Genomic DNA, 24706 nt, shown 5'->3' with positions numbered 1-24706 from the left:
CATGTATCGGGTCTAGAGATCATCAGTTCAACAAGTACTTACTTGCACCCACTGGGGTGAACCACTCAAGAACTCCATCAGAGATCATCAGTTCAACAAGTACTTACTTGCACCCACTGGGGTGAACCACTCAAGAACTTCATGTACCAGCTTCCCTTGGGGCGACCCGGAGGAGGAGCTAGCGGAGTGCGGTCCATTGCGGTTGTTTATAAAGATGGCTCCTTTGAGCTTTGGGCTGACGAGCTCCTGGACGACGCACCTGCGTGCCTGTGCGGGCACTGAGGCCCTTGACGGTTGTTTGGCGGCCCTCTCTTCCACCCCTAACTATTTTCTCTACTGAGGAGGGAAGTTATCCCGAAACCCGAGCCATGTCTCGGGCGATATTTTAAAACCCGGGACATGTATCGGGTCTAGAGATCATCAGTTCAACAAGTACTTACTTGCACCCACTGGGGTGAACCACTCAAGAACTCCATCAGAGATCATCAGTTCAACAAGTACTTACTTGCACCCACTGGGGTGAACCACTCAAGAACTTCATGTACCAGCTTCCCTTGGGGCGACCCGGAGGAGGAGCTAGCGGAGTGCGGTCCATTGCGGTTGTTTATAAAGATGGCTCCTTTGAGCTTTGGGCTGACGAGCTCCTGGACGACGCACCTGCGTGCCTGTGCGGGCACTGAGGCCCTTGACGGTTGTTTGGCGGCCCTCTCTTCCACCCCTAACTATTTTCTCTACTGAGGAGGGAAGTTATCCCGAAACCCGAGCCATGTCTCGGGCGATATTTTAAAACCCGGGACATGTATCGGGTCTAGAGATCATCAGTTCAACAAGTACTTACTTGCACCCACTGGGGTGAACCACTCAAGAACTCCATCAGAGATCATCAGTTCAACAAGTACTTACTTGCACCCACTGGGGTGAACCACTCAAGAACTTCATGTACCAGCTTCCCTTGGGGCGACCCGGAGGAGGAGCTAGCGGAGTGCGGTCCATTGCGGTTGTTTATAAAGATGGCTCCTTTGAGCTTTGGGCTGACGAGCTCCTGGACGACGCACCTGCGTGCCTGTGCGGGCACTGAGGCCCTTGACGGTTGTTTGGCGGCCCTCTCTTCCACCCCTAACTATTTTCTCTACTGAGGAGGGAAGTTATCCCGAAACCCGAGCCATGTCTCGGGCGATATTTTAAAACCCGGGACATGTATCGGGTCTAGAGATCATCAGTTCAACAAGTACTTACTTGCACCCACTGGGGTGAACCACTCAAGAACTCCATCAGAGATCATCAGTTCAACAAGTACTTACTTGCACCCACTGGGGTGAACCACTCAAGAACTTCATGTACCAGCTTCCCTTGGGGCGACCCGGAGGAGGAGCTAGCGGAGTGCGGTCCATTGCGGTTGTTTATAAAGATGGCTCCTTTGAGCTTTGGGCTGACGAGCTCCTGGACGACGCACCTGCGTGCCTGTGCGGGCACTGAGGCCCTTGACGGTTGTTTGGCGGCCCTCTCTTCCACCCCTAACTATTTTCTCTACTGAGGAGGGAAGTTATCCCGAAACCCGAGCCATGTCTCGGGCGATATTTTAAAACCCGGGACATGTATCGGGTCTAGAGATCATCAGTTCAACAAGTACTTACTTGCACCCACTGGGGTGAACCACTCAAGAACTCCATCAGAGATCATCAGTTCAACAAGTACTTACTTGCACCCACTGGGGTGAACCACTCAAGAACTTCATGTACCAGCTTCCCTTGGGGCGACCCGGAGGAGGAGCTAGCGGAGTGCGGTCCATTGCGGTTGTTTATAAAGATGGCTCCTTTGAGCTTTGGGCTGACGAGCTCCTGGACGACGCACCTGCGTGCCTGTGCGGGCACTGAGGCCCTTGACGGTTGTTTGGCGGCCCTCTCTTCCACCCCTAACTATTTTCTCTACTGAGGAGGGAAGTTATCCCGAAACCCGAGCCATGTCTCGGGCGATATTTTTAAACCCGGGACATGTATCGGGTCTAGAGATCATCAGTTCAACAAGTACTTACTTGCACCCACTGGGGTGAACCACTCAAGAACTCCATCAGAGATCATCAGTTCAACAAGTACTTACTTGCACCCACTGGGGTGAACCACTCAAGAACTTCATGTACCAGCTTCCCTTGGGGCGACCCGGAGGAGGAGCTAGCGGAGTGCGGTCCATTGCGGTTGTTTATACATATATAAAACATATTTAATTTTCAGAAAAACACACATTCACTGGATGATGTCATGAGTGATGTCATTTGAGATGTCATCAGTGATGTCATGAGTGATGTCACTGACCATGTCATGAGTGATGGAAAATGTGACGTCATCAGCAGTGCATTGCGGGCGCGCGAGTTATAGTCAGCTGAACTAACTATAACGGGGGAATTTCAATGGTTTTGTACAAGTGAAAATCCAGCTAACTATAACACCCCTGAAACCTATGTTTTTTTCAGTGAATATATATATATATATATATTCACTGAAAAAACCATAGGTTTCACACACGTTATAGTTAGGAATTAGCATTTAAAAAACCTTGCAAATTCACTGAAAAAACCATAGGTTTCACACATGTTATAGCTAGCTGGACATTTTACTGATAAAAAACCAATGAAATTCCCCCGTTATAGTTACTGTAGGCAACTATAACTCACGCGACCGTAATCCTCTGCTGATGACATATGTGTCTTTATGAAAAAAAAATATTTGTAATATATGTATAGCTAAAATTTAATGGAAGAAGATATGGGCAAATAAGTGTCTAAATACAGTATTAGCATCAGCAGAGGATTACGGTCGCGTGAGTTATAGTTGCCTACAGTAACTATAACGGGGGAATTTCATTGGTTTTTTATCAGTAAAATGTCCAGCTAACTATAACATGTGTGAAACCTATGGTTTTTTCAGTGAATATATATATATATATAAATATATATATATATATATATATATATATATATATATATATATATATATAAATGTTGGGAAGTACTGCAATATGAAAGACTTGTACAATGTGTGTTATTAATTTAGTTACTTAATTTGTTTGAGTTTAAAGAGCTTTATTTAAGCTTTATTTAAGCAAATATAAACATAGGTGCAACATCACATTAACAGTTGTATCAAACAAAGTGTATAAGCAAATTAGAGTAACAACTCAAAAAACTACCATTATATAAAACTAAAACCAAAGATTTAAAGCAATAATAGCTAGTTATGCACCTTAACAAATAGCATTTTACACTTTTCAGTATGGGAGGAGAGAGAGAGAAGGAAGAGGGGAAAGGCGATTAACAACAGGGGGGGGGGCAAAAGAAATCGACGTCTTAACCAAATATCATATGAAGGAAGATCTAAATACAATCGGGACATAGTTAGTAACACAGAGTAAGAACCAAACATTGACTTATAGGAACTACTTAAGAGAAATTTAAAAAAAATAATACTCAAGGTGGCTGAAAGACAAAAGATCTGTCTTTCTGACGTAATGCAGAGGAGGATACATAGTTTGTGAGTGGAGACCACAAGGCATCTTTTCGAAGAAGTTCCTGAGATATGGTGGCAGAAGCTCTATCCAGCCTGTGATGATAACAAAGAAGGTTCCACCTAGCAGAAAAAAAATACCTTATTGGCATCCTTCCAGCTAGAAGTGATTACCTGAAAGGCAATAGTAATTAACAATTCCACAAACAAGCCCATCCTATGAGCACCAAACCAAATCACAGAGTTGCTACCCAAAAAGATGGAGTAGATATCAAAAGGAAAATTGATGGAACAGATGGAGGAAATTGATTTGCAGACCTTGGTCCAAAACGAGGCAATAATAGGGTGAAGAGCAAAGGAGTGTACGAATTTGCCTGGGGTGTTTTTACAAGACCAGCAGTTCGGGGACATATCAGAACTATACTTGGAGAGTGATAATGGAGTGAAGTAAAACCTTTGATAAAAATAGTAAAGGGTTTGGGTGGTACTGGCAGTTCAAGAGGTGTAATGTATCCATGCCCAAATGGAATTCCAAGTATGAGTAGAGAGGGAACGCTGCAAATCAGATTCCCATAAAAGTTCAATTTTACTCTTAGGCCGGTTGAGAACCTTCCTGAACTGCTCTGGATTTGCGGTGGCAAAAATTGCTAAATATTTGAAGCCATCGTCTGCTACCCATAGGGGACCCTGACCACATCCTCTCAGTCCCAGGTTCCTTGTCGGAATAGCACCAACATATGCCAGTTTATTCTATGGCTAGAGTAGTCTCCAAAGGTTCTGAAGATCTCCAGGAGGGGGCTCAGCATAATTTCAGGATCTGATATAGAGAGAATAATGTCATCAGCATATAGGGAGATCATTTCTTTCTCCAATTCGGTCATCGCTCCTCTACCACTGGTGTCTTTTTTTCCAACCAATCCAGGCTGTTAGTAGCTCCATGCACAGGGCAAAGAGGGGGGGGGATCCCTGATCCGGCGCTTGCCCTAATGAGAAAGTCTCAGACACCACCTGCCATTCACTCTGATGCTGTGGATTCTGCGTATAGCAGGACCACCCAACTGTGAAAGCGGAGTCTGCCTCCAAAGTGTTTCAAACCCAAGGCCAAATATGGCCAGTGGACTGAATCAAATTGTTTTTCAGTATCAGTATATGTGATGACTTTATTGAGCCTATGAGTCAATATGGCAGCTAGTAATTCAGTCTTTACATTAAGAAGCAAGATTGGGCAGTAAGGCCCGCAGTTCATTTTTGACTTCCATCTTTGCATACTGCCGTAATTAATGCATGCCGAAGGTCAGGTGGCAGCTGCTTCTGCATGAGGGCTGCCTCGAACATTTACAATAAGTGTGGGCGCACTAACCCAGCCAATCGTTTGAACAGCTCTACTGGGAGCCCATTAGGTCCTGGTGTTTCAACACTCTGCAATGCTGTGAGGGCCACCGTGAGCTCCTCAAGAGTCGGGTCACCATCCAGCATCTCAGCATTCATCTGATGTTGTTAGGATCATGTCTTTCAGCACGGTGACCCCTTTTTCATTTTAGTTGGAAGACATATGTTATTGAAAATGTAACAAGTGATGAGTTGCTATTACATCAAATGCACGTTCTGGCATGTGCTGTTAATTTTACAAATATATATTGAAAATGTGTGATAAGCAACATCAATCAAAAACACATTCAGCAGTAATTTAGTGACTAGTTTCTAAACTATTCCTTGAATGTCATAAATCTTAGGACTATTTACCTGGGTTGCTTTTATTCCAGTTGAGGGGGGACCTGGTCTAGCAGTTCGGGCTGGACTGTTCCAAAGAAGAGCAGGGTCAAGGCTGATTTGCACATGGCTATCTCCAAACAGATGTGACATGGTGGGGAAAAACAATGAATTTGGATGCGGCCCAGAGCAAATGCCAGTGGCTGAGATTAATTTGAGCATTCAATCCATTACCCTGTTGTTTCTGCAGTCGCCTCTTAAGTGCAACGGGTATGCCCAGATGTGGGTCCCGTGCTCACTATGCCACTGGAATCAAGTTATACCTGGCTGATGAGCCCATAATAAGGGTGAAACCAGCCCTAGGTTGCTTGTATTCCAGTTCAGAGACAACCCGGGCTGGCAGTTTGGACCTGACTGTTTCCTTAAGGAGCAAGGTCAAGGCTGATTTGCATATGGCTGAATCCAAACTGAGGTGGCATGGTTGGTGAAAAACAAAGGATTGGGATTACCAGTGATTTCCAGTGACTGAGATTAATTCAAGCATTCCATCCATCATCCTGTTGTTGCACTCCTGAATGTGGGCCACTGCCTCTGCCAGCTCTTTGAGTCATATATGTCAGCGTCCAGGTTGCTGCGTGCCACCCTCCCCTCTGCTGCGGTCATCACATCTGTAAGTTTTCTGTGGTCCATCCTGAGGAAATCCATGCCCACGGCCACTCCATTGATCTTGGATTGAAGAGTCCCTTTCACTTCCAAAATTGACCCCAGAATTTTGCTGAACTGCTCCAACTGCTCCTGGAGGACAGCCTCTAATGTTCTGAGAGAGGGCTTGGTACCAACTGGTGTGTCTCTTTGGGTGGCATGGACTTGTCTGTCCTTGGTTTCCCCATAGTGGCTCTGCTGTTCTGCTTCATCGCAGCCCAATGTGTGTACCAGCCTGTTGAGTATTCAGCTCCCCTTTTTTTACTGCTGTTTGGTTCTTGTTATTGTGGCTTCTATGTCCCCCCTCTACCATGGGGGGCACTTTCAGTAGGGCAATCACACATCCTATGCCTCCTACCCTCTTCTGCACACACTAAGTCTTATATGGGTTTCAACTTCCAGGCCAAACAAGGCTGTGCATGTCCCCAGGGTCGCCCAAACAGTGGTACCAGCAAGATCTGGCAGTGCGTCCATAGCCTCCAATGGATGAAGTGCCAGGATTAAGTTACCCCAACTTCACTTTCAGTATTGTTCATCTGGGGTCCCCTACGCACCCCAGGCCTCTTCCAGCACCCCTTAGGACCTTGACTCAGCTGCACAATATCGCTATGGCCTCAGGCTCCCCTCAGCTCCACCAGGGCAGGTATGGTGGTGTCGCGTGGCTCCTCGAGTCTGCTCCTCAGGATGACGCTGATGCTATAGGGGGTCCCCCTCCCATCCGTCCCCAACCCGGTTTTGTATAACAGACCCTCGGGTTTGGGAGACAGGTGGGTGAGGGAAGGAAGGGAGGAGACCGCAGGGAAAGGGTCCTGAAACGAGAGAAGGAGAGGGTTAGGAACGATACTGTCTCTCTCTGAGCTGGAATACGTTCCACGGAGCTTCCTCTAATCACCTGTCTCTTTCTCCTCCCTAGACGAGGTAGGGGGTGTCTGTTTCTTCGTTGCCTGGCAGGGCCGCGAAGTCCGATCTCCTTCTTGGCCAGAGAGATTGATGGGGCCGCGAACACCGGCTACGAGCGCTTCAGCCCAATGAGTTTATTGACGCTGCGCCCTAGTCGGAATGGTAGAACGCTCCAGACCCAGGAATCCTTGGGGCCTGGGCGCACCACGTAGTGATGAGATCTGAAAGAACTGGTACTGATAGCAAGGAATAACCACCAGCGCTTCGACTCCGAGCCCAGGTATCCGTGGGGCTGGGGAGCGCGGGAAGGCGGTTTTGTAGCACAGAACCGGAAGGAGAGTAACTGGTGCCCGCGCTTCTACTCCAAGCCCAGGAATCCTTGGGGCTGGGGAGCGCTGCGGTACCGGTTCCGAAGGAGCAAGTATAACGGAGGTAGAAGGTGATGATAGGGAGAGACCCTCCAGGGACTTATCACCTGTAAACCAACGGGTCTTGAGGAAGGAGGGCGTGACGGTTCACTCACCCGGACCGCTGCCTTCGACGACGATCTGGGAGGGGTTCGGAAGGTTGGCGTGCAGATTTCCCGGACAGAAGCACGGGCAGAGGAACGCTGGGGTTTTCGTAGCTGAGACGAACACGGAGCTGCCGCCGGCCGTTGACTGGAAACTCAGGTAGTTTTCGGAATCATTGGCACCGCCCCGTTGCAGACGGTCGTCTTTTATGTTGTTTGCTCCCTTGTACCTGGCGGGAACTTGGCGCGTTGCTTTCTGGGCAATGTAGTGTTTGTTCTACGTCCGTTGCTAGATTGCGCGCTGCTTCTTCCCTGTCCGTCTGGATGTTCATGACAGCACATCCCCCTTCACACCGCGTCCCGCGGCGAGAGAAGGAGAGGGCTTATCCGGACAGCGACGGTGGAAGGCAGCCACCAGACGGTCAGCATGCACCGCTGAAGCGGGCTCCCAGGAGTTTTCCTCTGGACCATAGCCTTTCCAGGCCAGAAGGTACCACAGCTTGCCGCGAGACCACTTGGAGTCAAGCACTCGGCGAACCACGTACTCCTGTTCATGATGGACCCAGACAGGGGCCGTAACCTTCCGAACCGGACAGAAGGAGGGTTTCAGCAGGGAGACGTGGAACACAGGGTGAATCCTCATCGTTTTGGGCAGTCGCAGCTGCACCGCCACCGGGTTCACGTGTCGAACAACCGGATAAGGTCCGATGAACTTCGGGTTGAAGACGCTAGGTTTACGGAACCGGATGTGCTTCGTTGATAACCACACCTTGTCGCCTTTGTGGTATACTGGTGGGGCTCGCCGGTGTTTGTCGGCTTGGTCTTTGTAGCGCGCTTTAGCACGGTTCAGATTGTCCCTGGCCTTTTTGATTGCAACGCGAATGTGCCTTATTCTGTCTTGCACCTCGGGCAGTTTATTCTGTGCGAGCGGTAAGAAAAATGGGAGGAATCGGGGGTGATGCCCGTAAGCAAGAAAGAAGGGCGAGAAGTGCGTGGAGGAGTGCACGGAGTTGTTGTAGGCGATTTCGGCTATCCAGAGCCAATGCACCCAAGTACCTGCGGCTTGATCAACGTAACAACGGAGGTATTGTTTCAGGGTCTGGTTCAGTCTTTCTGTCTGACCGTCCGTTTGTGGGTGAAAGCTGGTTGAGAGTGAGGATTGGATGCCGAGTTCTTCACACCAAACCTTCCAAAAGCGTGCAGTGAATTGTGATCCCCTGTCTGATACGATTCCTAGGGGGAGCCCATGGAGCCTCACGATGTGTATCAGAAGTTCTTTTGCCAGGGCCCCTGCTGTGGGCACCTGTTTGCACGGGATAAAATGGGCCATTTTCGTTAAGTAGTCGACGACTACGATTATCGCGGAGCAGCCCTGGTCCGTAGGTAGACCGACGATGAAATCAACAGAGATTTTTTCCCACGGTTGCGTCGGGGTCGGCAAAGGCATGAGGAGGCCTTGTTCTTTTTGGCGATCCGCTTTCATTTGGGCACATACTGGACAGCTTTTCACCCAAAGCAGTATATCGGGACGGACCGTGGGCCACCAGCATTGTCTCAACACTAGTTCTAGGGTTTTCGTCCCTCCCATATGCCCTGCACTCGGTGCCTTGTGACACCAGGTGAATACGAGTTTGCGGAGCCGCTGAGTAGGGAGCAACACTCGAGAACCGCACATGGGAAGGCCGCTGCGCATTCGCCATTCTTTGTGCCTCTTCAGCCAAGCTGCCCAGGCAAACGTGCGTATCCCCTTCTTTATCTCCTGCAAGAACGTTGTGGTTTGGAGGCCACCCACTACTTGACTGGGCGACAGGATGGGTTGGTCGATGGACTGTGCTGGAGTGTCTCGAAGGTCCTGACGGGATAAGGCATCTGCCTTCTTGTTTTGGGCTCCTGGTCGATAGGTGACTAAGAAATGGTACTCCGCAAAAAAGAGCATCCATCTTTTTTGACGGGGCGAGAGATGTCTAGCCGAGCGGAGGAACTGAAGGTTGCGGTGGTCGGTAAACACCGTCACCTGGTGTTGCGCGCCCATTAGCCAGTGTCGCCACTCCAGGAAGGCTTCCTTGATGGCCAGCAGCTCTTTTTCTGAGATGGTGTAATTCTGTTCGGCCGGGCACAGCTTCCTGGACATGAAGGCGACTGGGTGAAGTAGTCCGGTCTCAGGTTGTTTTTGGGACAAGACGGCCCCAACCGCCACATCGGAGGCGTCGGCTTCTACGATGAATGGTAGGTCGGGTTTGGCGTGGCGTAGGATGGGCGCGGTGGTAAATGCTTTCTTAAGTTGGTCGAAAGCCGTTTGGGCCTCAGGAGACCAGACGAAAGGAACCCCTTTTCTTGTTAGCCTGGTGAGAGGGGTTACCAGTTGTGAAAAGTGGTGGATGAACCTCCTATAAAAGTTCGAGAAACCTAGGAAGCTCTGGACCTCTTTCACTGTTCTAGGTTGAGGCCACTCCACCACTGCTTGTACCTTCCTGTTGGCCATGATCTGCCCTGTTGGTGTTAATAGGACCCCTAGGAACTCCACGGTTGTGACATGGAATTCACATTTCGTGAGTTTACAAAACAACTGATGGTTTTTCAGGGCTTGCAGCACGTTTTGCACGTGGTGTATATGGTCCTGTACAGTTGATGAAAAGATTAAAATGTCATCAATATACACCACGACGTATTTGTCTAGGAAGTCCCTCAACACCTCGTTGAGGAAAAAACTGGAAAGAGGCCGGGGCATTACAAAGCCCGAAGGGCATGACCAGGTACTCGAATAAACCAAACCTAGTTTTGAAAGCGGTTTTCCATTCGTCCCCTTGTCTTATGCGAACCAAGTGGTATGCCCCCCGAAGATCCAACCTGGTGTAAATGTTGGCTTCCCGTACCTGTTCCAGGAGCACCGGGATCAGTGGAAGCGGGTATTGGTTTTTTATGGTTAGTGCGTTCAGTGCCCGGTAGTCAATGCAGCAACGGAGCTCGCCGTTGGCCTTCGGAACAAAAAAAAGGGGTGAAGCCGCTGGAGACCTGGACGGACGAATGAAGCCTAATTTCAGAAATTCGTCTAAGTACTCCCGAAGATGCTGGGTTTCGGGACCCGTGAGGGCATAAATCCTGCTACATGGAACGGTGGCTCCCGGCATCAAGTCTATACGGCAATCGTACTGCCGGTGTGGTGGTAGTTCTTCGGCTCGTTGTTTATCGAAGACTTCAGAGTAAGCGGAGTACCAGGGCGGGAGTGCGACCTCCTTCTCGGCTGCCGTGGCCACGTGCTGATGTGGGGGTTGGTTAATGTCCCTTGGCCAAGGTGGCTGATGGCACCGTAGGTGGCAGAACGCGGAGTTGAACTTTATCGTATTGTTCGCCCACGTTATGTGAGGTTTGTGCGTTCTCAGCCAGGGTAACCCCAATATGAGGTTACATCTTGGAGCCTTGATGACATTCAACGTGAGCCACTCGCTATGGTCTTCCCCGATGGTAACCCATAGGGGAGGGGTTTGATGAGTAATGGGACCGGAGTCCAGCTCTTTCCCATCCACTGCGTAGACGAGTTCAGGTTTGTCCATGAGTCGTAGTGGAACTTGAAGTCGCTCGGCCTCCTGTTTGTCAATAAAACACCCAGTGGCGCCGGAGTCGATCATGGCGCGAACGGGTTGGGGACAATGGTTTACAATCACAGAAACGGAAATGAAGAAGTGTTTGGGTTCCGTGGTGAGGTTGGCTTCGGTCGAAGGGATGGAGTGGTAGCTTGAAGATGCCCCTTCCTGGACCCTCAAGCTCGTGGGTTTCCCGCCGGTTTATCTTGCGACACCACTGCGGCTTGTCCGCCGCGGTTGCGGCCGGTCTTGGGACGTACCGGGCATTCTCGGAGGAAGTGGCCCTTCTTACCACAGTAAAGGCAGAGACCCTGCTTCCGTCGGTGGTCACGTTCACTGAGTGTCAGCGATGCTCTGACAGTTCCTATTTCCATGGGTTCGGCGCGGGATGGCCTGGGTTCCACGGTGCGGGGGGTTTCGAATGAACCCGAGGTCTTTTCTTTTCGCTTGTGATCTCCTTTACGGTCCCTCAAGCGATACTCGAGACGGGACGCCAATTCAATCATCGCCGTACAGGTACGGGGTTGTGGGTCTATTTGGGCGATAACGTCTTTGAGGTCGTCCGTTAGTCCTCGATAGAATATCGCCGTCTGCTTAGATTCCGGCCAGTCAGTTTCGGCCACCAACCGTCGGAAACTGTTGATGTACCCAATGAAGTCGTTGGAGTTTTGGCGAAGGTCAAGGATGTCGCTGTCGGCTGAGAAGGTTTCCGCACGGCGATCAAAGGTTTTTTCAAACTCCACCCTAAAGGAGTCCCAGTCATATAGGAGGGCATCGTCTCTCCTGATGATGGGGACAGCCCATTGTGCGGCTTCTCCCGCCAGGTAGGAAATGAGGAACGCGACCCTGGCTTGGTTGGTTGCAAACAATTTGGGTTTGCATTGGAAGTGCAACAATATTTGCGTCATAAATACCTGCACTTTTTGGATCTCCCCATGGTATCTTTCCGGAGGGGCTAAAGGTACGTGGGATGGCATCTCCACTACCACTTGGGGGGAGGTTGATGGGAATACACTCCCGGCATCAAAGGGATTTTTCTGGAGGCGGTCCATGCGGGTGTGCAAGGCCGCTGTTTCTGCCCTAGACGTGGTCAGTTCTACCTGCATCTGGGCTAGGGCGGCCATCACGTCCTCTAACGTGGTCATTTCTGTATCAGCGTGATCAGGAGGAGAGTAATTCGTGGGCCAATGATTCTGTCGCGTGGCTCCTCGAGTCTGCTCCTCAGGATGACGCTGATGCTATAGGGGGTCCCCCTCCCATCCGTCCCCAACCCGGTTTCGTATAACAGACCCTCGGGTTTGGGAGACAGGTGGGTGAGGGAAGGAAGGGAGGAGACCGCAGGGAAAGGGTCCTGAAACGAGAGAAGGAGAGGGTTAGGAACGATACTGTCTCTTTCTGAGCTGGAATATGTTCCACGGAGCTTCCTCTAATCACCTGTCTCTTTCTCCTCCCTAGACGAGGTAGGGGGTGTCTGTTTCTTCGTTGCCTGGCAGGGCCGCGAAGTCCGATCTCCTTCTTGGCCAGAGAGATTGATGGGGCCGCGAACACCGGCTACGAGCGCTTCAGCCCAATGAGTTTATTGACGCTGCGCCCTAGTCGGAATGGTAGAACGCTCCAGACCCAGGAATCCTTGGGGCCTGGGCGCACCACGTAGTGATGAGATCTGAAAGAACTGGTACTGATAGCAAGGAATAACCACCAGCGCTTCGACTCCGAGCCCAGGTATCCGTGGGGCTGGGGAGCGCGGGAAGGCGGTTTTGTAGCACAGAAACGGAAGGAGAGTAACTGGTGCCCGCGCTTCTACTCCAAGCCCAGGAATCCTTGGGGCTGGGGAGCGCTGCGGTACCGGTTCCGAAGGAGCAAGTATAACGGAGGTAGAAGGTGATGAAAGGGAGAGACCCTCCAGGGACTTATCACCTGTAAACCAACGGGTCTTGAGGAAGGAGGGCGTGACGGTTCACTCACCCGGACCGCTGCCTTCGACGACGATCTGGGAGGGGTTCGGAAGGTTGGCGTGCAGATTTCCCGGACAGAAGCACGGGCAGAGGAACGCTGGGGTTTTCGTAGCTGAGACGAACACGGAGCTGCCGCCGGCCGTTGACTGGAAACTCAGGTAGTTTTCGGAATCATTGGCACCGCCCCGTTGCAGACGGTCGTCTTTTATGTTGTTTGCTCCCTTGTACCTGGCGGGAACTTGGCGCGGTGCTTTCTGGGCAATGTAGTGTTTGTTCTACGTCCGTTGCTAGATTGCGCGCTGCTTCTTCCCTGTCCGTCTGGATGTTCATGACAGGTGGGAAACAGGAGGGGGAGTCTGCCCTTCACTGTCTGGTAGGTCGTCAGGGCCCTGTGGGGGTGAGGGGGTACTTCCCACTTATACGGCTGGTTCCCCACGAGCCCCAGCAGTGGTAAACCCATCGTACCGACTGGCTACAACACCCACTTTCAGTTTTTCTCTCTGCATGCGGTCGGCCTACTGCTCAAGGGCATCGGCACCCACTGTCTATTCGCCTCAGCCCAGGCTTTCTTCCGATGCTCAGGGTTTACCCACAGCAGGGGGAGAATGCATCTATCTCTCCCCGCTCATCAGGCTCACCACTTCAGCAGAGGCAGGCATAGTGTACTTTTGCTTTTCTGCTCTTCAGGCCGCCCGGCATCAGGAGATCTGTGGGCCACACCAGGTCCCCTCAGGCTGCCGACATGTCCCCTCCCCAGGACCCCTGATGGGGCAGAGGTGCTGTAGGTCAGGATTTTAGGGCAGTTGATGCCATACCATTGGAGCTCAGACAAACGTGTCTGGCTTTATTATGGTCTGTTCCATGCCCCATCATTTGTTCATTTTTATCCAACTTAAACTTAGAAAAATTGGATTTGATGAATTACTAGGTAATTAATAGGTAACTTCTACGTGCTACACAGGAGATACGGTTTATAAAGGTAGCCACAGTGTTGCTTTTGGGGGGTCAGCTGGAGAACTGGCAGAGGGAAACCATCTCAGTTAGAGGGAGAGTGGGTTAAAGGTAGACACTGATAAAGACTTGGCTTGCATCCTCCATTTGCCCATTTGCAGTTTGGTTAGAGTTCTCACCTTTGCTGGAAGACCAGTCACATCCAGCAGGTATGCTCATTGATAAGGTTCTTTACTAGCTTTGAGTAGTAGAGGTTTTCAACATAATGGTATATGCAGTTTTGAGTGTGTGGTGATTTCAACCTTAATGAGACTGGACAATAAAAGATGCTACAACTGTGGCGAATGTTTTCAGCAAATTGCTTGATAACAGATGGGTGGGACTCTGGGGAAATGAAGGAGCTGTTTTCATTTGTCTTCCGTATTCACCCATCCTGCCTCACATTATGCAAACATTGTACAGGAGTAATGCTCCTGTCACTCCTACAGTGCAACTACAAGGGTGGCGAATCTGGATCCCATTTTGTCACGGGGCCTTGCTATAGCATGTGTAACCCAAAGACAGATTAAGGAAAAAGGATCATTCCATGAACACTTGCACCCCTGGTGGAGGGTAGTAAACTCGGGCATATGGCCAAATGGAGGTAAATACATAAATAAATATATAAAACGAAATACATTGCGCACACTGCAATGCCAATGGCGATGCAGCGTGTGCAATGTAATTCGCTTTATTTATTTATTTATGTACTTACCTCAGTTCAGCTGTATGCCGGAGTATACTATCCCCCAACCTGCCACTCCCCCGCCCCGCCTCACCAACCCGCAGCACTCCCTCCAGGAGCCACTACTGCTGTTGTTCAAGGTGTACACAAACTAATAATCATAAAATCGAATATTTGTGCAATAATACGCTTGATTGCAAGTGCAGAAGTTTAAATTAATTCAATTAACAAAAAGTGATCACATCCCCATGAGACTATTCGGTTTTTAATTTTGACGGAGTCGGAAAAGTAGCCAGTGTCAAATTTTGGATCAATGATGGGCCTCTGAGCGACTTCAGATTCCCCAAGAGGTGCATTTATTGGCTGAAATAATTTTATGATATATCTTAAGCTGTTGTTTATAAAGCACCACAGTCGGACTGAGGTGACTAACCTTCATAATGGGTGCTGTACTGATAAAAGCCTGGGGACCGATTAACAAAATAAACTTTCTGATTGATAACTGGATGACACCTGTATACAGGAGCCTATAAAGTGTGTGCATTAGTAACACTGTATTTATAAAAGTGTATAAACTGGTATAAGTAAGTGAATTAGTACTGCATAACTTATGTTTGTGTGCATCACTTCTGCTCTCTTACATTTTCAAGTGTCAATTGTGTGTATCCGCAGGACCAAGCCTAACTGCTGCAGAAAGTCTGAGAAGGAGCACGAATCATTGCATTTTTATGTGGAGGATTAAGGGGTTAAAGAAGAAGATAAGAGATTGAAGGGAAGTATGTATTTATATTTAAATAGTGTTACTTAAAGTATTATAAATCACATAACCCATCTACCTTCACTAATATTCATTCATCATAGCTTTTATTTGTACATTAGGATAACTAATTAGGAAACTTGTTAAACACGACATATTGATAACATTTCAATTAATATATAACAAAAAACACAACATAACATTTTAGAATGTTAACAGTAATAAACGGGATAAACCAGGAGAGATAGGGAAAATAACACCAGTCACTTGTAATGTAAAAGTATCATAAACAAGTTGTTAAATAAAAGCAAAAAAGAGACATCTCACATTAAAAATAAACTTGTAAATAATTACAATACACTAGCACCCACAATATAAATATGACATTACATGTATAGGGGTTAGAAATCTAATTGTGCGTGCCAGATAGATTTGTTTTGCAAAATAGGTTCAGATAAGGAGAGACAAAGTCAACCATGTTAAATCTGTTTTCATAGCTAATCTAAATGAACACAAATAACCATATCTTAAGAAGTCTATAATTATAACAAATACTGCTCCACCAAGCGTTATCTGACAGAACACTTGTATCATTGATAACTGTTTGTACATAAGAACAGCTAAAAATAAATCAATATGTTTTCCTTTAATATCAAAGGCTAGTTAATCCTCAGCTAAACCATAACGTTTTAAGTTATTTCTTCCATTCCTGTATTATAAATCTTTAATAAATTAAAATACTGATTTGTGGTATCAACTCCCTCAATATCAATTTGGCAACTGTAAGGCTGTCTGTTCTCCTTGAGTGAAATGCTTCTACCCATCAAGAAAACAAACAGATAATTACTAAGACATATTTCAAACCATTATAGTTTAGCATATCAATAAAATGGGCACGGAGTCTTGTAAAATCAGCCTTCTGATTTTTCAATGTGATTCAATTCAGTAATTGTCCTTTTGTCCTCATTGTTTAAATGGCATGTCAAACACGGACTGCAAACATCTTCAGCAACATTTAGAAATCCTATATTATCCCACTATCTTTCGAAAATCCTGACCAGACTATCCCTATCTGCATGCCTTTGATTGAGCAGATACTTGCACCTAGGATGTAGCATCAAGTCAGGAAGTACTCACTTCTGTTTAGCATTGACATACACATCCTGATAATTCTTTCTGTAGCTTAGGTTCTCCCATTTTCTTTTCTCATTTTCTGAAGCATCTTCTTGCAAATCCCTTAACTCACTCAAAAAGTGTACATTGAATCCATAAAGAACCAGTTAACTTTCTTTCCACTTTGTGCTGAATTGGTTCCTAATTCCCTGGTTCCATGTTTTTGTACAGCTTACTCTTCTTGTAATGCACAAGATTTTGCCATCTGATCCGCATAACCATTCCCAAGAGTAACCATATCTTTGCCAGCCTTTTTGGGTGTACACTTTATGACAGCAATCTCCTGTGGCTTCCCTATGGTTTTTTAATACATCTAAATTAGACACACTATTATTTATCGAAGAGCCTGAAGATGTCATATAAATCCTCCTTGTGACCATAGCTGCCCGTAATCATGAACAACACCAAAACCATATTGGCTGTGTGTAAATCATCACATTCCAAATCTTCTATTGTCAGTAAGCTCTAATTAAAGAAACCAATTCTGCCACCTGTGCTGAAGTTACATTTAGTAAAGGGGATGCTTCTATTGTCTATAAATGGAATATACTGCATAGGCAGCTCTCAATGCTCCATATTTGTCTCTTAAACAAAAGCCATCCACAAACAAAGTTATATCAGCCATTTCCCAAGGTGTGTCTTTACTGTCTGGTCTAGGTTTTATGCATAACCAGGTCCCCTCAAAGCAATTATGATTAATTTCATCCTAATTTCCCCTGTCTTCACAATTCTTATCTGAAATAGGAATCATTGTTGCTGGGTTCAAAACATTACATCTCCATATGGAAATGTTTTCTTCTACAAGTATGATCTGCTCATAAAAAGTGTTTGTAAACTTGTATTCTTTGATTATAGGCATGTATTCAGATATGTGCATTTCTTTGTAGAAATACTCATATTACGTATTATTAAAAATATATATAACCTCTTATATTTATGCTTAACAAGTGTACAAAAGTATATATTGCTAATAGTTAAAATATATACGCTCCTAATATTTATGCTTAAAATTTATATAGGTCATTAAATAAATAATATATGATCACTCATATCCAATGTAAAAATATAATTATTAGGCCTGGGCAAAAATTTCGTTCCGTTCGCGGAAATTGCGATAATTTGACATTTTTGCGTTCCGTGGAGAGCGCGAAAATGTCAAAAATTCCGGTTTCCGCAGCTTGGCGATAATTTGTTTCTTGCTCGCGCTGTAAAATGATACATTCTCGCGCGCGCGCGATCGCCTTACCTGAATCCCTGCGTTCGCCGACAAGTTTTCTTGATCCGGTCGCGTTCTCCATGAGATGTTGTATTGTTTTTAGCCATTTGCGCTGTCTCGCGACAGTTCGCGCCCGCAGTGACGTCATGCGTCGCGCGATCACGTCTTTCTTCTCGCGATCATGCACCGCGAGAACAACTCAAAACAAGATGGCCGCGCCCGCAAGCAACCACATGGGTAAGTTGGCGACCCGCAACCATGCAGAAAATCTCGCGAACATGCCGGAAAAAAACTTCCGCATCTTCGCGATATTTCTGCTTGTTTGCGATAATTTTAAACATTCTCGCGATAATTTGCGAAGGTTAATTCCGCAAATTCCGCCCACCCCTAATAATTATACAGTGTATGTGTAAATGTTAACTGTTCAATTATTTATTACTTCAAAAAACAATACATACATCAAAATAATTAAATAATAATAACAAGTAATACTAATTAATTGATGGAAAACCCCCAAACAAAAAAAAGTAATGAGTATGCATCTCTCTATGCATATTTTTATATTAGCTAGAGGATTAAAATAAATGTAGGTAATAAACTCAAATAAAAATTATTATATGCATACACACATGTAGACCTTTATAATTATATACGTATATAAGTAGATGAATACATCAGTTACATATGGGATGATGAATGTATTCTTATGGGTTTACTTTCCCATAAAACACATATCTGTCACAAAGTGTAAATGATTATAGCAATTGTATCAATATGTGCTTTACTATTAAAATACTTGGGAACACATTTTTTTTCAAACATAAGAATTAATGAAATAAAAGTAAAAAAGTAATTTACGACTGGGTTTGTATATATTTATCCTCGGGTGTACATATGGGACTTGATCCAGTACAATTTTATATATCCAGCCCTGTTTATTCTCGTATGCATATCATGTTAATATCTTTATGTATGTGTACCTCATGTATACCTCTTATATGTGGTCATGTATCTACATATTTATATATTTTCCTCCCACTGCAGAAATAAACAAGCATTTACAATGCAATAGGTCTCGCATTATTAAAGTTTGAGCTATTGGCATTGCTAATAATAATGCAACACCAAGAGCTCAAACTTTAATAATGCGAGACCTATTGCATTGCAAATGCTTGTTATGATGAAGTCATGCCCAGGAACATGTATGGGGATATAAATACAACTTTCCAAAATGGCGACATTTATGTTGTTAAAGGCGGAAGCCGAAACGCATCCCGAGCGACCGTTGTTGTAAGCCCACCCGAACAATAAAATCTTTGAAGCATTGAGTGCCCTACCTTTGTAAATTCTTTGGCGGTTCTGAGGAAATGTTTGGCGTCAGCGGCGAGACGCATTGAGAGGCACCACCCACGATCAGGGGCCGACTGGCACAGCTGTACTGGAAATGAAGCGGAAAGCAGCCTGTCAGCCCTCGCACAGCAGATTACAGCGTGACAGGGAGAGAGCCAGCACCGAAGGCAGGAGGACAAATAGAGGCAGTTGGAGGACGGCGGAAAACGGAGCATTGCTGCTCCGAGGTGAGCGACTCCCGAGTACTGGGCGTAGACTAGACTGCGGAGTGAGGCGGGGCTGCAAGAATGCAGAAGCCTGCACTTCAGCCGCGATTGCTGTGCAAACTGTAAAACCTGGTGAGGCCATGACTGAAATACAACATCGGTGTTTGGTACAAGGCAGCTACGGTCAGCCACTATTTTCTCTAATATACCAGGACAGAGTGCAAGCAGCGCTCCAACCCTCTTGTAATTTTTCCTTGATAATCCGAAGAATAAAGAGCAAAATGTCATGACTACAATTTACAAATTGAAGATAATTTATTTTTTCATTTTATTCAAAGTTTAGCTCAGCTATAATCATCGGAAGGATAATTACGCAGGCAGAGTGACTTGTCAAAAAAAGCAACCTGTTTCCGTCGGTGGCTCAAACTCCGTACTAGTTAAATAAACAAGACTGAGGCGCAAAAGTGAAAGCAGGCTGGCTGGCGAGTGGTGTGCAATATGCGCGCACCACGACGAGAGAGGAAAGCCGTATGGCGCCTCTGCTCGTTATTGTGCGCGTAACCGCACGCCCGTCGCCAGTGCACGCGCCAGTGGGCTGAAGCGCTTCCCCAAAAGTGGATTGCATGGCGGCACGATGCACGTGATTGTGCGCGTGCTCGCCATGCAATCCGCTTTTGGGAGCACTTTTGGGAGCCCCTCTTACTATGCGCAAACGCAATAGCTAGGCGAGACCTAAAAATGACTAATCTCCCCATACCTCATCAAGTCACCACTCTATGACTCATCGTATTCCTTTTCCAAAATATCCCCTACCGCCACTGGCTGACTCATCCCTAACCTCTTTTACTACTAGGAACTCCCAAACAACTGTCACCTAACTCTTACCTCCTCTATCCATCCTTCATCCTATTCATCCAACTAAAAGCCTCTCTTACTCATTCAAAACCTCTTTTACTACTATGAACTCCCAGGTAATCCTTTCTAAACTCTCCTCTCTTGTATCTGGCTTCTATCCTATTTAACTCTCACAACTCCCAAGTTCAGTTTATATTTCCCTCTACTAATCCACCTTTGGGTTCTGGAGTAGAGTGCTACACACCGGAGAGCGCTTCTGTGCTTTCTCAGGGGTAGTATGCACTATGCAAATACAATTACAATTACACACACACACATGGAGATGGAAGAAAGGGGAATGAGCAGAGAGAGAGGCGGAGAAGATATATAATGAGTAACCATTAAATATGGTCTAATATTTCCATCAAGGTGTTCTGGTGACATCGCAAAGTACGAGGCAAAAAGCCTACTGGTTTGTAAATGTTACAAGAACCCCGATGTTGCAACTTGGCACTATATTACATGCTAGCCATGATGTATTTTTTATTTCTTGATTGTTATAGAGTAGGTGGTGGAAAAGGGTGTTTTTGGCAGACAGGGAATTGTTTTTGGGAAATACTAGTTGAAATACTACACTCTACAGTTGGCTGTAGGCATTAAAAGTAAGAGAATATTTCGTGTAGTTACTAATACCCTACGAGTTGTTAAGAACGCATTCTGTCTGTAGTAAGGAGAGACTGTTGAAGCTGTTCACTTCATGGTGCAACTAACAATGGGCACAGAAGGTAATTATAATGTTTAGGTTGTGTTTAGCTTTCATGAATAGATTGTTGATGAAAGAAAGGACAATAGTGAGATACAGTCATTATGATGATGGCACTTGTATTTTGCAGGGATCTGTGAAATATTTTTCATCTTTCACAGGTCAATTTGCAACCTGGAATTTTTTTCAGGCATGATACTGTGCAATTATAGCACCAACGCATGTAACTTATTTATATTTCTTTCCATAAAATGTGGATAATTCTGCCACATATTTTTTCTGACTTTATTTCTGTGTAATCCTAGTAGGCCTGACAAAGGTAAAACTCCGCAGAGTGATGTTGGGGCTGCCATTATGATGATGAAACCCATATTTCACGGGGATTTATTATGTTTTTCATATTTCTCGGGTCCGTTGGATATACAAATTTTACACAAAAAAAATACCAAACATGTAATATGTATAATGAAGATAGCAAGTGATAGCATAACACTGCCTATGGAGGTCCACTAGAATAGTTCATTCATTAACGTCTTTGCCTAGTCGTCAATTCACATTTGTCCCAGGCTTGGATTTGGGGCTGTAGGATGTAACTCTTAATGCAATGCTTTACATTGGGGAGCAGTTGATTGGGGGCTGGGAGCTGGTTAGGGAAGAATGATTTGAGATGATGCTTGGGAGGGAAACAGTAGTTTTTGAGTAGTATGGGACATAACTCCTATGTCAAGAAGTGAGGCAGAAAAGGGGGCTTAATAACATTCATATATTCTAAAGTGTAAAATTGTTGAATCACCTGGTGTGGGGAATTTGTCATATTCCTGCTACACCTCTGGTAGATAATATATTGCAGCACTTTGCAGGTGCCCTAAGGTAAAGACATTTGTCATAAGTACATCACAGGTGAAAGGGGTATACTCATTACAGTGAAATCATCGCTGGGTATACCTAAGGTGGTGATCAATTTTTGCAACTTCTACCTGAAGTTTCATTACTGAGACACACCATGATTGAGGAACATGCACTTTGGCTTTCATGGTAACTTATATTTTCAGAAAATGTTGTATAATATGTAGAGAAATGTATCTAGAAAATGTATAATAATGCACAGCTTTAGTAGTGTCGGAGAAGCGTACAGTCATGATAAACACAATAAAGAATATTGTCTTTTTAATCCCAGGTCCAGGAAATCTAAGTAAATTTCTCTAATACTATGAGAACTCAAGCTGCTCCTGTGATGTATTCTCACTACTTTGACCACCGACTATTACACAGGAATCTATTTTGTGACTTCTCCTATCATTAGACTATCATTAATCATATTTTGGTTATATGTTTGAATTGTCTTTTTTTGGTCAACATGTTTGTAGGGTGAATAATGCACTAATTTAAATTTGAAAAGAGCGAGGTTCTATTTCTGAAAGATGCAATTGTTAATTTTCATTTAGGTACCTATTATGAAACCATTCTTGTTACATAGCCTATGTTGAATTCTGTCCATATTGTGGTAAAATGTATTCCTGATTGTTTAGATTTGTTTATTATTATTATTTTGAGTTGCATATAGCGCTAGCTAGAACCGAATGTATCGGAGCACTTTACATGTAACGAGATAACGTTTACAAGATGTACATGGGGGGATTAATAAGAGTCATAGTTGAACAATACAGCATTAAGTGGTTATAAAGACACATAAGTACAACACTGCCTTGTACATTCCAGTGACTGCTTCACGCTGGCTACTTTCCTGTAATGGCTAATCCTTTTTGTGATCCGGCTGTTTGTGAAAGACAGCCTTGTATGCATACTACACTGAATAAGCCAATGCTGGAGATTAGATGGATGTCATGTCATTCTCACTTGCCTTGCTATGACCCATAACCTTCCTCTCATGTCACCCCCCCCCCGCACACCCTTCACCCCCTCATTGCCCACCCCGTAGCCCCCCACCAGAGGAGCTTTTCGTTTTCACCATCCCGAGATTTGTGAGTCTCTGGCACAATGCTGGGGTGAGGGCTCTGCTGCTTTGAACTTAGGAGATGGAATCGCTGCCTACTCAAATGGATTCTGACATAAACAACGCCCCTTCCTGGTTGCAGCACGACCAGTTCCTCATTTGTTCCATTTGCAGAAAATCAAAAGGTCATCTTTTGAAACTCAACTTATAAGAGTTGTCAAAATAGATAACAAAGCTTACTAACCATTTAAATGTATATATTTACATTGCTCCAATTAGGTTCAAGCGTAATTAAGCATCACTTGTAGGCCTGCATACACAAGCGAATAAAAATAGAAATAGATGTTGGCTATAAACCCTCATGGCAGCACTAACAGACCCTCATTAGCTGCGCATGCAGTAAGTCCAAAGATGGCCTTCCATTAATCCTCCTTTGAATATGATTATGAGGAAACGCCTCAGAGCAGCACCCAGGCTTTCATGAGACATCCTCTTAAACGCAATTCTGTGTCATTTGCACGTTTCCTAGTAGTGCACAGTTTATTGGCACGCCCGTACTGTCATCAGGACCAGCGGTCCAGGCTTTAGTCGGTATTATCGGGCTCCTGTTTGTATACTTCCAGTAGGCTTTGTTATGTAATTTTTTTTATTTTCGACAGCTGTTATGAATAGAGTGGTTAAAGATTACCTCTTGACTTATTGACTGTGGAACAAATGAGCAAACGTTGGTTCTGAAACCAGAAAGTCAAAAAAATGTTAACCTGATTATGTCAGATGTTGAATGAGTAGGCTGCAAGCATAACAAGCCTTGACATTGCCAATAAGTCTCTCTTGTGTGTAAAGCTAAGAAGCCCTTTAGTGTATACACTTTAAAGTAATATGCACACTGTTACTAAAAATAAAAAGACAAAAGTATCTCGAGTATATTCTCAAGTCATTCCACTCCTTTCCTTTACAACTAGGCAAAATTGATTTGCACAATGCGTATTAAGTGTTGCTAGAGCATTATGGGTTCAAAGATGGAATTTGCCTATCACTTTTCCCATGTTAAAAGTCACGCAAAAGTGGCGCAAGGCCGTGTTTTTTTAATTGAAAATATTACCAGTCATGGAAACGTGTGTTCAATTAATGGTGTAGCACATTAGTACACAACAGTAAGGCAGAGTAATGTTACATATGAAGAAACTGGCTTCTGTGATTTTTAAAGTACATTGTGTTCCATTGAGGAGAAGCAACACAAAAGATGTCCCTGCAAAAGTCGGTGGTCAAAGTAGTGAGAATACGTCACGGGAGCAGCTTGAGTACTCATAGTATTAGAGAAATGTTCTTGGATTTCCTGGACCTGGGGTTAGTCTTGCTGTCATACTGCAGCCTTCTTGAGAAAGCTGGCGATAGCTTTGGTGAGGCCTTTAAATGAGATCATGCCATGGTGCAATATTAACAGGCCCTAGGACTTCTTTTACCAGACAGATCTCACGGGTGGAGAGACATTTCTGAATTCTTCTCAAAAGAAGTAGATGCATTTCAGCATGTGTTGGCTATGAGTTCGTGAAGTCAGAAGGTACAGAAAGAGATTTAGCTGCCCTTGACTATGTGGGCTGTATCACATGACGCCATTATTTTAGTTTTGTGGATTGGGCTGGGCCTTTGATGATCTAAACAAGCCTTGTCTGGGTTTATTTAAATAAATTGAACATCATCTGATGTTCAATGTCAACGAGGAAGTCTAAGTCTGAAAAAAGAAGTAGAATTTCCCTATTTTTTTATAAAAATAGGCATCACAGTCATTAGTATGTCAGTGCCTTAATATGTGATTGCGCCCAATATTACCTAAAGGGCTTTATGTGAACGTTAAAGAGACTGGACAGTAGTTTAGATCCCTGAGGAAGGTGTTGTTGGTTTGGAGACACTGATCACTCAGA

General features: G+C 45.4%; 1 long non-coding RNA gene across 1 annotated transcript in view; it reads right to left on the bottom strand.

The window, feature by feature from the left end:
* The window catches only part of LOC146857694 (uncharacterized), a 98083-nt gene extending 78819 nt beyond the window's left edge, over positions 1–19264 (bottom strand). Inside the window, exon 1 of the long non-coding RNA XR_014979601.1 lies at positions 19015–19264. This is a non-coding gene — a long non-coding RNA (uncharacterized LOC146857694). The remainder of the gene's footprint in view (positions 1–19014) is intronic.
* Positions 19265–24706: the final 5442 nt, after the last annotated feature.

Source organism: Triturus cristatus, chromosome 3_2 (assembly GCF_964204655.1).
Source record: "Triturus cristatus chromosome 3_2, aTriCri1.1, whole genome shotgun sequence".
Lineage (NCBI taxonomy): Eukaryota > Metazoa > Chordata > Amphibia > Caudata > Salamandridae > Triturus > Triturus cristatus.
Note: the sequence above shows the minus strand (reverse complement) of the source record. Positions and strands in the feature narration are given on the sequence as shown.